Here is a 14077-nt window from a genome sequence, read left to right on the forward strand (position 1 = left end):
TACGCCTAGCAGCTTGTCTGGCACGCCCCCTGACAGAGACAGGTAACGTAAGAGCAGAGGCAAAGATTTCTGACATGCTGTCTGTAAGCGGTTGACCAATCACAGCAGAGTTAGCTTTACTGGGAGGGGGATAGGGGCTAAAAACGAGATTTTCGACAGAGGCTGAAACGAGGAGCTGCAGCAATGGATAGAATGAGAAAAGTGATGTGTTTCCCCAACATTAGAGCATGTAAACCTTTTCAAGTAACAACCCAAATTAAAATGATAAACCTGGATATGGAAAACACATAATATGTCTCCTTTAAACACTTGACTGCATGCAGAAATCCCTTTCATGTTACTGTAGCACTGCAAAACCCCAGGGATTTTTCTAGCTTTTTTGACTTATGAGGTACTTTGATGATAATGTGTATGTTACATTTCAGGAGCAATTAATGGAAAACAACTCATAATAAACACCAGTACTGTTACTGCTAGGACATTAGTTCATCGTTTTCATCACGACGTAAAGCAACACATCACATGTTTGAGACTCTGGTGAAGCCTGACAGGGAAACTAGTAAAAATACAAAGTAGCTGAGGTCAAGCCACATTTTTTAGTGTTTCTTTTTTGTAAATTCGTCATTTTCATGATCTTCCTCAACTTTTTGTCTCAACTCAACAAGAAAGCAGGACCAGCTCAAGCTTTCCTTATCCTTGACGGACTGGAGGTAAAATGCCAGTTAAAATGTTAAATAAAGAAAGAACAGGGTTTCTGACGTTGTTGCTCATCCTCACTGGAGTAACAGAGGTGACTATCTTTCTATGACTCAGTTGTCAGGTAATTAAATATGTGCCTTACAATATGACGCCTCATTGAGTGTTGCAGTGACGAGACAAACATGAAATGATACAAGTGAAGGATAATGAAAATAATTGTTTATTTATTTTTATTTATACATTTATTTTCTACTATGCATTATGTATGTGTCATTCCCATGCATGTTAGAAATGTAATAATGACATATCATTAGTTTATAGATTTTTGTTTGTTAATTCTCATAATTTCATTTTCGTTTGTGATATGAATATATCAGCAGGTAATGCAGAGAACTTACTGTATATTCCTTCATGTCATTTTGCCTCTTGCTCAGGTTGATTTGTTCTAATATTTCTGTCTTTATTTCAATATTAGTGATTTTATATTTGCCTGAGTGTTAAATGGGAATGCGAATCCTGTTTTTGGATCAACTCAGATTTGAAATAACGGGTCACTATGCACACGTAGCTATGCAAATATAAATGAACTTGCACTGCATTTAGTGATAAAAAAAATATTTGCATTTATTTATTCTCTTTGGATGAAAAAAAAAGTTTTTGTTTTCAAAATTTCTGTGTGGCTGCAAACCATGAAGTGTAAAGGATGTAAGCATGTGACTGTTATCTGATGCAATGTATTTATTTTACCTTCGACACATACCTGACCCTGCATGCATCCAGGGAACCTGACAACAGTGACGTGAATAATGAAACTGATGCCTGATCACAATCTGGTGTTTGGTCTCCTCTGTTTTGCAGCACAAATGTCCGTCCCTGTGTAAATGAGAAGCCTTGAAAAATCCAACTGTTTTATGTCTCTTTTTTTGTTGTTGTTTGAAGCAGAGTTTTTGAGCATGAACAGTCACTTCTCTGCTTAGTGTGTAGGCTAATTTCTTTCTTCTGAATTAGGAAGAAAAATTCATGTGACTACCCACCAGGCCACATTTTTAAGGGATAGATCATTGTTTTTAACATTGCGAGAGAGACCATCTTTTAACATTTCCCTAGGAATTAAAGATGATTAAAAAGATCTGGGGTCCAAGGGGACTACTGGGGCTTTGATGAGTTCCATACTAGTTTAATAATGTTTTTGATTCGGTGGTGGACAGTACAAGCAACAAATGTGCTCAGCAACCCAAGAACACACCACTTGGTTAAACTGCTAAAAGTGGAAGAAAAAAAAGACTGTTTGACGTTTCATGCACACACAGCCCTCCAGAACACTAGGTGGCACTAATATTTTATTATCCTTATAAGCTGTGCACCTGTTTAGCCACTAGATAGAGACATCGGACCAAAATACGACCTGCCTCATGTATATGTCATAGAAAAACAACCTTTGCACCAAAAGCTCAAAGTAATATTTTGTTTCAGGGCCTTTGGTTTAGTTGCACTGAGTATTTCAGTTTGTGAACGAGAGCTGCAAATATTATTTGTATTGTCAGTTAGACATTTCAAAACAGTTAAACTTTAAGCTCAATATCAATATTACTTTTATTATATACGTACAATATCTTTACTTCTATTATAATGATGTAATGTATTACTCATAACATAGACACTCTTATTTCCAATACTACTGTTTCTTTACCTTGCTAGTTTTTATTTTGAAACTTATCTTCTCGGCACTGGTCCTCACCTACTCTTAATTACACTTCCCCTAATATATTATATATTATTATTATTATTACTTGTTATTTTGGTGCAAGATCTGGCAAAATAATTTCCTTCGAGATGAATAGAGTTATCTCTTATTTTGTCTTATTGAAACCTCTAATAATCAGTTTGAAGTCATAAAGCACACATATACTATAAACAGTCATAGTTATCAGATGTACTCTTCAATTAATCAACTAATTGTTTTTGAGTATTTGATTCGCTTTGGGAAGCCAGAGCCAGAGCCTTCACATGGTCTGACCCTCATCTATCTATCTATCTATCTATCTATCTATCTATCTATCTATCTATCTATCTATCTATCTATCTATCTATCTATCTATCTATCTATCTATCTATCTCTCCATCTACACAATAAGGAGGAGCGTTGTTTTGGGCCCGCACTACAACTCCCATGGAGCACCGGGCGTAAACATAGTTTGGCGCATGCGCAGCGGCAGCTCCGGTGGATCAGTGACGTCTACCAGCGTATTGAATGTGAATGGAGTCGGTCCTCCGTGTTTCCTCTCCGCTCCTCCACCCACCTGATGAACGTGAGGAGCTGAACGACCTGAACAATGGTGAACGGGCCGAGGTAAGAAGCGACTGTTCATTTCTAACACTCCCACTGCGGTGACGGTTTGAACTGTGTCCGTGTGAGGGGGCCACACCGAGCCGTTTGGCTGCGGTGCCGCCGCTGACCTCCGTACCGGTGTGGCCGGTTAACTCAACCGCCGTCGCCAACGTTAGCCCCGGCGAGTTTAATCTCTTGTCCTCCCTCGGAGCTTCACTTCCAGCGAGTTAAACCTGCTCCACACAGGAGGAGGGGGACTTTTGCATCTGTTTTGCAAGTTGTGTTTGTTTTGTCAGCTCCAGTCTGTGTGTGTCTGTGTGTGTGAGCGTGTCGCACATCGGCCATGTCCCATCCTACTAGATAAACACTGCACTCCCGAGAGGAAGACAGAGAAACCACGGTGTGAACCAGGGGCCCCGGGTCCCTCAGAGTCCTCCAGGGTCCCTCTTTGTGGTCAGCAGACTGCAGAGGTCATCGGTCTCTGAAGGCTGCACTAGGGAGCTGTGCAAATGTTTTTAGACTTAATTGTTTTAGTTCATATCAAACTTTTACACTGCGCCTGAAGGGCCTGTGGGGTTAATGCTGCAGGAGACATACCTTGTATCTGCTGTGTATTCTGATCACTATAATTAACAGGAGGTGTGTTCATGCTCTGACAGTTATGTAAATCAGTTCCAGGTCATATCTGTCCTTTGTCTCTCTAGTTCTTTGTGTCAAAATGCTTGAAGGTTAGTAGGGAAGTGTTAATAGATGGGCTTAGGGAGTTAATGCTGGGAAACTATGTCAACAACACATGGTAACTTTGGCTAATAATTCATCATTAGAGCATGTATCTGCACTAAAGTCTGACAAGTAAGACACATATATAGATGTATAACTGCAGTGGACTTATATTGTCCAATATTATCTGTAGGACACAACCGTAAATCCTGGATTAACTTTAACTTGCCTTCACAGAATGAGAATGAAATATGACAAGATAAGAGAAGGCAGACTTTATATGTCTCAGTGGGAGATTTGCATTTGACATCACAGTATCCGTGGTTTCAAAAAACACAATTGCATGCATTCATCATCACACATTCATTTATAGATACATTTCACAGACAAACAGTGATCAACGACTACACATACACAGTGGTCAGCAATATTCAAAGATCATTACTCTGTGTAGGCTCCAGTCATATCTATTCTTTACAGCCTCTTACTTCTTCACATTAAAATGCTCCAAGGTTGGTAGGGGAGTGTTGTTAATGTGCAGGAATAGACGGGCCTATTCCTGTTCCTGGCTCCTATTCCTGGTTAATGTTAAAAAAAGGAGGAATATGGTAACTTTGGCTAATAATTTATTGTTGGACCTTGTATCAGTAGTGTAGTCTGACAACCATGCAACTCAATACATGATATAAATAACTGCTGTAAGTGAATATATTATGTGGTAGTCTCATCCATGATTGTCAAACTGAGGTTATGTGCAGATGCGTGACCTCCATAAAGGGTCTTACTGCTGCATTAGCCAGGATAAAAAGGAGAAGCCTGCGGAGCTCTCAGACATACGATACTTCACCTGTTCTGCGTTAATACTCCGCTGTATTGCTCTGCTCAGAAACGGAATGACTCACTTGTGCAAGCTGTGAAGTTTCAGGTCAGTCAGGGAGCACAATGCGCAGGATTATCACAGGGTTATCGTTCCAGTGGTGGTGGGCTGTTACCCCCAGCGAGGTGCTTATCAGGGAAAGGCTTGCATTCCCGAGAATTAGAATACTCTAAATCACGGAGGGGCCTGTGTGTGCTTTAATTGGGCTGCTGCCTTGTGAGAGGGCTTACTGCTGTGGTGTGATCTGCAGGCATGTTTTCACTGTAAACATGGGAGATGCCTTACACGATGTACCATGCTGCTGTTTTGTCCACAAGTGTTAACGCTCCAGACAGGGAGTTGGCTGATTACAGATCAGTGTTGACAGCCGCTGACATTTGAATTATGTGTTTTGTTTTTCTGAATACGTACACAGATTATTAGTCAGTGTTGCAACCGCATGCTTTTCCAAGAGATTTGTGCTTCTAAGCCTAAGAGCAGGGCTGATGCGATGCTGTGGGCTGATTATGACTTATCACAGAACTATCAGTCTGGGCGTGTATGTTTCAATAGCATATTGACACGTGCTTTTCTTACCGTGACATGTCACGAAGTGAAAAATCTGTAACGAGAATGGAAAGTCCTTATCATTACCTTGGAAAAACAATAGGTAATGCGTGTATTTTGTTTTGTCCTGTGTTAGTTCTGCTTATTAGTTGCTGTTAACATGTGTCAGTCATCTTAAGCAATCATAAGAACAGGTGACAGACTATGGTGTTCCCTTCGGCTACAACAGCGTCTGTCTTGTTTTTGCTTCGCATCGTCCGGCAGTTGACACAGACATGAACTGATGACAACATAATTTAGCGAAAAGTGTCCTTGGTGAAAGTTAGACTTATTACTGTTATGATTATCCCACAGCATATAATTTAAGAGGATATAGTGATCAGCATGTCCGTCCCTCTCTGCGTCTGTAATCATTTTGTTTCCGGAGTAGAACTCAAAAAACCAGCTGGAATTTTTCCCTTGAATCATGTTAATCAGGTAGTGAAGTGCAGCCTTTTGATATTTTGGGTTTGCCCGAGGGGGATGTGTCATCTCCTTACGACTCTTGTCCTTCTCGTCCTCAAGCCAGTGCATTCCACAAACAAATGGATTGGTCTCACCAGATAATGTCGGCTACACGATGAATGATTTTTAAGGTAGAAGAATGAAGAATGTAGAAAAAATGTGTAGTGTTGATGGTGAAAAGACTTCAAACCAAAAAATGTCATTTTGACGACTGCTCGTCTTATTTATGGCAGCTGATTGTGCCTCTGTCAGCTGATTTTCAAAGGGGCGTGTCCACATCCCCTGTTCCACCCTATAACTCACTAAAAACATCTGCAATAGTTTATAAAAAAGTCTATTTTCTCTCCTCATATTTCATTAAAATAAGATTTAATGTATACATGAATACATTTAATTTCAGTTGGCAAAATCATCTGTTCAGTTCATTAACTGTCGGTGTATTGTACCTACGCCCCTCTCCATCAGCACACACAAACACTGCTGAAGTGCTCTTTGGGGGACTGGGTTAATGAGCTGAGTGTTAAGTTTCACAGGAAGGGCAGCGTAGCAGGGAGACACCAGCTTCCATGGCCGTATTAAGCACCACACAGTGAAAGAGTAAACGAGAGCACCAAACAACAGGGGGGAGGTACAGACTAATTATTTATTCAATGGTGGGTGTCATTTAGCTGTGGCTGTAACACAGCTGAGCCCTATAAGACCACCATATGTCAGCATGGTGTCTGGATGTTGCGGTTACATTAATGTGCAGAGGCAGGTGCTGAACCACAGACTGTGATTGCTTTTTTTTTTTTATTGTGAGAGTAATTAAAATGCACATTCTTATTTAGGTTGCAAACGTAATGATCTTCTCTTTTTGCATATTATGGCTATAAATTATGCTGTTATTGTAAACCATGCTCTGTCAAACAGTTTTACGTGCACACTGGAGATCTGTTAATGTCTATAATGAATCTAGCTAAGCATTAAGTGGATGTTTACACTGGAATTATGAGTTGGCGCACTCAGTCACAGATTGGTCATAGCTAGAGAATGTGGCAAATCCAGTTATTGTACATATTTACTTAATTGGTTCATATATTAACTATTGCCGTGCTCCATATACAGTGTTTGGACATTATGAACTTGTGCAGTATGCGGTGTGCCGATTTTTTTACCCTGGTATCTCTGCCATTGTGGACAACGCTGCATATCAGTGTGAAGAAGTGTTTCAGGGCAATGGTGGGAACTGGATTATCTAAATCAGACATTCCTGTCTTGTGATTTTTGCCCATAAACTCTTCCTCAATTGACTTTCTGCATCACCACGCCCGCACCTACTTCATTGGTGCTCCATTTAACATCTGTCCATTTTCTATATGCATATCTTTTTTTTGAGGGTCATTGGGGGCTTGAGCAAATCCTTGCTGACATTTGGCAAGAGACAGCTTACACCCTGGTTAAGTCACTTGTGTATCAGAGGACCAACAGACAGACAAACAACCATTCACACTTACAGTCACACCTATGGTCCATTTTTTAGAGTTTCCATTCAACCTTACTCTTATTTGTATGTCTCTTGACTTTGGGAGGAAGCAGCAGTACCCAGTAGAAAACCATGCAGACACATTTTAATTTACATACGTGGAGTTATATTTATTGATTAAAAATCTTTAAGAGAGGTAAAGGTTCCTTCAAGTTCTTGTAGATGTCAGAGCTCCATGGTCTCTGTGTGATGTGCAGTGGATCCTGTGAGTCTGCAGCCTTGTTGGCCTGCCACAACAATGGGCCTGCGCGACTGTTTGAATGTGCTATTCTTTATGCCGTGTGCTTCACTTGGGCCAGACAATAGCTTCATTTAGCATCCCTTCTCTGTCGAGGCCTGCTCTGTCACCATGGCACCCCTGCCATGCCACACCCTGCCCCCAGTCTGGCCCCAGCTTTGCACTTGTCCTTGCTGTTGGGACAGCTGGGCTTGGATCACCATTGTTGGCCACACCCAAGACCCGACCTCGCACTTTTGAGGATTTAGGTTGTTTTGTGGCTCAGCTGGAAAACCTCTCAGCTTGTTACAATTTTAATTTGGTAAAAAGGTGAGTGTATAAACCAATATAGTTTTCTGCTTTTTTACTGGGGCAAAATGTGAACGATTTTGTAATTTTGGACTAAAACACAATCATACAGTACAGTTCGTTAACCTTGCTTAGCCTGGTTAACCCCTGACAAACTGCTGCTGAGCTTGAACTGGATATCAGCAAAAACAGAAAAATAGCTCTATTCATACTTGCACATTACTTTTCTTCCATCATCTCCTCAGTTGAAACCTACGGTGATTATTAACGTTGGCCAATGAGTTTAGATACCCACTCAGAGACTGCATGTCCCCTCCCAAGACCGTTGACTCTTGACCTCACTGATTGTTCGGAGGTGAAAGAGCAGTACCCCCTGTTTCCAGCTCGGCCACTCAGTGGTGGCAGATTTTTAATTAATGGGCTTTAGGCTGACAGCTTTCAGACCCTGAGCTGAATAATGGATCCTTCATGGCAACTCATTCACTCGTAACCCAATTTTATTTGCAATAAAAGATGCATCACAGCTACTAGATAATGTGAACATAAACTGATGGGAAAACAGATACAATTACAGTTTTTATGTGCTGTCATTGCACTTTCTAATTAATTAAGAATATAAAATCTGATGAGATTACAAGATTTCAGTGTAAATCTCAAGATGATGGCACATTGGCCTCCATCCATTGAAACCAGCATAATCCGTGTTTGGTCCTGGTGTTGCAGTGCAGACCTATCGTCAGAGCAGGCTCCCTCCAGAGAAACAAGCCTTGAACTGCAGTCCTCTGGTTCTATATCTAGAACTGGGTGACCTATGAAATTATTTTTTGGGGCCGATCTGAACTTGTTGCTGTTATACCCTGGAGAGAGCAGTACAAGCTGTGCTACTTCTGATTCCTGCCAAGTTTCCTTTTTCAGGTTGTGAAAAGAGGTAAAGATGTTATAACAATGTGGTACTTAAAGGTGTAAAGTGCAGCACATATTGCTCTTGCAAATCAAATGATCAGACAGATGGATAAAGTATCAGCTAATACCAGATTTAAATGGGGCATTATATATTATATACAAATATAAGTTTCAAATTGAAATTTCCAGATGTTTTAAGCAAGAAATCACCTGAGCTTTGTTTAGTATTCCTAGATAGTATTTAAACAAATCTATTACAGAACAAGTGGCTTTTCCTTTTACACCTTATTAAATTAAATTCGTTTTTGGGACATCCTTGTCTATAAACTGAATGCATTTTTTACTCAAAGCTAAAAAGTCCTTTTCTTGGTTCAGCAGTTTTAAGTGCACCACATACTTTTGATAAAGGGAAATGGTCTTTCCTGGTTGATTGCCTGTTTTATGGAGTGACATAATTATCCCAGGCTTTTACAGAATCTCCCATGACAGAGGTTATAGCTGTACTTGGTAGTTGCTTGGTTTTGTTCCTGACTTAAGCCTTTTAATCACCACATTTTTTCAGCCTGTGTGTTTGTTAATTAATAGCCTTGCTTTCCTTTTTTATTTATTTATTTTGCTCGAGAGTGGAGGCAGTTGTAGTTAACAAAGTTGGAAAGTGACTGTTCTCTTGCCAGACCGGGAGAACTGAAGCCAACCTCAGGTTGCAATGACAATGAGCATTGAAATTAATCACTTGTGTGCCTCCAGCAATAAGATGTGGAGAGAGTGTGGCTGCGCTGCAGTTCAAACAAAGGGAGCATGTGGGTCCTGTCCTGTGTGTGTGTGTGCAGGGTGGGGGTGGGGGGTGTAGATGTTGGTTTGGGAGGATAGGAAGGGGGGTTTTATGGGCCAGGAGGGATTCATGTTTCAATACTAGCTCGCCTCTTATTCCCTTTGTCTAGGTCACGTTATTAAAGTCAATTCCCAAAGCACAGATGCTGGAAATTCTGTATGAGTTTGCAGTTTTACGTGGATCTATGAGCCCTCAATCATATTTTATTTTAATGTTATTGCAGCAGAGGTTCCAGCTCTTTTGTCTCAGCGAATTCGGTACACCCATCAGTTCAGGCTCCTACTTGTAGTTGTATTAATAACAGCTCGATCACTGTCAGCTGATGCTTGTTCAACATAAAGTGAATGTTGGCATGCTCACGAACACAGTTTTGTTATTTGGCCTCTATTACACCATTTGAATCCTTAAAGACGAGAGTTCTGAACATTTCCTACATTTGTTGTGTCTTATCAGGGCACCTTCAGAATTTATCTCAAAAGATTCCTGGTACATAACACTTTTAGGAATTCCACGAGGATTTGCTGAATATGCCCTGCATCCTGTTTGACATCTTCAGTTGGAACAGCTGAGATGCCTGCATGTTTTTCCTCAGACACAAACCATCGTATGTGTAACAGCCGGCGAAACAGGCAGACAGATATCAGATTTAGCGGCAGACTGTGCCAGAGCACGGCATGCTTTATCCTGCTCTTAAAATGCCGCCCCGCCCTCTAGAAAGCACGCTCAAGTTCTGACAAGTTATCAAGCAGGAGAGCAAGGACAGAAAAATACATTTTGGCCTCTCTTATCTTTGTGTCACTCATGAATTGATGCAACTTTATCCATTCAAAAGTTCATAGCCGTACTGAGGCCACTAGTAAGAGGTGCTTAGTTCTTTGGACCTGATGATGGATGTAGCAGACTACTTTGATTTGAGATAATCCTCTGACTAATAAATGGAAATGAATGCATGCCCTGGTTTATCACTTTCCCTCTCCGTATCATTTGCATATCTCTTAAACTCATTCATCATCATGTCATTTGTTTTTTTTACCATGTTAATTTAATTTCCCATTAACTGAGTTGGCATCTCTAGAGCCGGTAATGTCAGTCACGCACATTCCTATTGAACTCGTAAAATCTGCGTTTGTTTGAAAAAGCACCGCTTTGTTTCTTTTTGGTTTTGTTGTGAAGCACATTGTAACTTCTTGCAAATGACATTGATGAAAGCCCCACAGTGAAGAATCGCAGCCTGGTTGGAGTGAAGCTGTTATCTTCATTCCTTCCTATTACAATGTGAGAAATGTTTTCTGTTTATCTGAAACGTTGTCAATGTAACCACCACATAAGACATCTTCGTTCCCTTGGGCAAGGTTTTAGGTTGCTGCTACAACCAAAAACGTTCCCACAGTATAACGTATCTGTGTGATAACATTACTGTAGAGAAGCCGTCAAAACAGTCATGCAGTCAGATGAAACCAGCTGCGTCAACAGCTAAATGTTCTTTGGGAGGTATTGTATTTCAGCTTTTAGTGGCGACTTTTGTCCACGTCCAATTTCTTTCTTTTCTCACAGTTATGCAACTTGTTTTACTTTTACCAGTGTTATGATTTATTGGTGATCCGATAGAATGACTGGTTCATCTTTCTATTATCTAACCCTTAAAATAAAGTGTGATTTGAGGCTGTCTCTCTTAAACGGTGATCACGCTATATAGCTGTTAACAGAACCACATTATGCGTGACATGTTAAGGCTCAACATTAGAAACATTTACGACAATGGGCGGAGCCTTCTCTCCATACTCTGCGTTAATTGTGTCCGTATTTGTGGGCAACTTCTGAAACGTCATAGATACAGACTTAACAGATTGGACCAGCACCTTTTACAGCAATGCTACTTTTGCCTTCCTTAAAGCCCAATTCATGCTTCTGTGTTAAATCTACGCTGTAGCTCCAGTACCCTGATATGCATCCCCCCAACCCAGCTCTGCAGCATCCTCTGCTGCTTGCACAAAGGTGAAACAAAAATGAGGCCCCCATTCCACGATGGTACCTTTTTTAAAGAAAAGTGAGGCAGAGTTAAGATGCAATATTCTCACCTTGAAGCAGATTATATCTAAAACTAAACAAACAGTAGCAGTGATTCCATGTTGAAGTGCACTGAACATCATTTAGTTTGTGTCCCAGATGTTTGCCTTGCACATTTGATAGCTCAGATGCCACAGGGTAGAGGCTGTCAGCTTGATTCTGTTAAACAGCAGGTGTCCTTGTTAAAGTCCAAACATCCCCTCTCTGCTGCTCCTGTTTTAGTCTCATGTTTTCTTTGCACTGCTCTTCTCTTGGTTTGAGCTTTTCAGCTCATTTTCAATCATTAATATTTAGTTTTAACTTGTATCTGGTCTCAGGTTATTTTCCCCCTGCTGAGATTATGACACACTTTGAGATAAGCAGCTTGTAAATCGGACATCCAGCCTTGCAAGATGGCTGTGTACTGCACGCTGGCTTGGCTTCACCTTAAGACTTTGCCTCTGTGTCAGTCATGCGTCTGGCTGGCCATAAGACAGTTTTGCATCCATGTTGGCGGTCAAAGATAAATCCGAGACCTTGGACCTTGGATTTAGTCTGGTGAAGTAATTCTCAGAGCAGCCGTGTGTGACAGTAGCCAATATGCACGCTGTGGTATGAAGCAGTCTTCACCCTCAGAGCAGATTGGATACTGATTGGATTATGTTGGATTTGTGATTCTTTATTGGATTTGTTTGTTGATTTGTTTATATGCTACCTCTGCTGCCACACTATACATTACACTCCCTCCTCGTTCTTATCTCTCCGTTCAAAAATCCTTAACCACAGATTTCTCGCTTGGCCTACATCTGGAGGGATCAGCAAGTTAAGCCATAGCCTTTTAACCCTCAAATTCTGTCAATCCGTTACAAGCACGTTCACTACAGCTGCAGCCGCTCACCTCATAATATTTTAGGAGCAGTGTTATCCGCTTCTTCCATCTGACTCAATTTGTTAAGTTAAATAAAATACAGAGTTACGCCTTTGCTTTTCAATTTTACATGTTCTTAATGATAAGATAATGATTTGTTTTGGTACATGAGATTAGAAGCTGCCACAGCATATAATGAAAATCGCCTTGTTTTTGGAATAACAAGCAAAGAAGCTAATCCAAAACAACATTATGTGAGTATATTTTCAAAAGTTTGAAGAAAGTAATCCACCGAGGAAAATCATGAGATGGGTTGAACACTGGAAAATGCTTGGTAGTGTACCTTGAGTTTAGGTTTATGGACAAAAATTTGTTTTAGCGTCTTGGTTATCAGATCTGTTTATTAACAGCTATTCAACAAAAACTTGCTGATATGTGAAGTAAGGCTACTATAAAAGTCATAGATTTTATCATGTGAGCACTTTGACTGGAATACAAGGAACACTGCCTCAGTCTATGTGATCATGTGAGATAATAGAAAACATCATGTGGGTAATTCGGCCATGAAATATTACAGGATAAAAATGTCTATGTCTCCCTACCAAAATTTAGTGTTCCCGGCTCTTAGGGCAAGTGTGTCCACACGTCCTTAAGCAAGACACTGAACTCATAATTACTCCTGAAGCTGTGTCATCAGTGTGTGAATGTATGCATGAATGTGTGAATGAGACATTCATAAATTGTAAGGTGGTTGGCAGATTCGAAAAGCACGATATAAATGGAGTTCATTACACAAACACTGTACCTTACTGAGGCTTGTGTTCAGTAACTTGGTTTCATTGCAGGAGATTACTGGATGCAGAAAGTCGTGCTCCCCCTCTTGGGATGGACCTTTCTATTCCAGGGGGGTAAATTACAAGGTTTCCAGAGGGTGGGTAGAGAGACCAGTTGGACCCTTTTTAATCCTGGAATTTAATTTGTGATCATTAGGGTCTCCAGCAAGGGAAGGGCTGCATGGGAGGAATTTATGGATATAGCCCCACCCTGACTGAAGCATATGTACGGTGTAGCCCTGTCGGCTTCCACCACATGATACAAGCCATAATATAACGTTCCCCCTTCACACATTCCTTTGCAGCAGTTGGAGAAACTGTTTTTTTTTTTCCAGGGCTGTCAGTCATGTTTCAGATGAGAATATGCTTATACTTGGCATGAGGTAGAACTTTCTGTTCATTTTCACAAACTCCTCAAACTGGGATGCTTCAGTTTGCGGCTTTGTGGATTCATTTCCTTTTACACTGCTTCTACCCTATTTCCAGTGTGTGTGTTTGTGTGTGGCTTTTGACTGACCCAGTGTTTCACACATTAAGCAGAAGGTTTAACATTTCCCCACATTATGTTTTTCTTCTCTGTATAACCAGAGAAACCTTGTCAACAAGCATGTAATCAAAGCTGAACTTCTCAGGGTCATCTACAATCTGAAGCCAATTAAATTTCCAGGCTTCCTGGTTTCACTGTTGACGTATCGTAAAGCTTCAGGAACTCTCAACGTTTAATTTAGTTCTTGTTCGTCATACAAGGTCTCCAAATTACAACACTTAGCTGAAAGCTCTAAAATTATTTAGATTAGCTATATTTTTAATCTCTTGTTGTCTTTTGCTTTGTATTTTGTCATCACGTTTTTTGTAATGTTGCCCCCTTC

At 40.6% G+C, this 14077-nt stretch overlaps 1 protein-coding gene across 1 annotated transcript in view; it reads left to right on the top strand.

Moving 5' to 3' along the window:
* The first annotated feature begins 2908 nt into the window (after positions 1-2908).
* The window catches only part of LOC109636062 (disheveled-associated activator of morphogenesis 1-like), a 49583-nt gene continuing 38414 nt past the window's right edge, over positions 2909-14077 (top strand). The window contains exon 1 of the mRNA XM_020097562.2: positions 2909-3049. The gene's annotated coding sequence lies outside the window, so the exon portion shown is untranslated. The remainder of the gene's footprint in view (positions 3050-14077) is intronic.

The sequence above is a fragment of the Paralichthys olivaceus genome, chromosome 19 (genome assembly GCF_024713975.1).
Source record: "Paralichthys olivaceus isolate ysfri-2021 chromosome 19, ASM2471397v2, whole genome shotgun sequence".
In the NCBI taxonomy this organism is placed as follows: Eukaryota; Metazoa; Chordata; class Actinopteri; order Pleuronectiformes; family Paralichthyidae; genus Paralichthys; species Paralichthys olivaceus.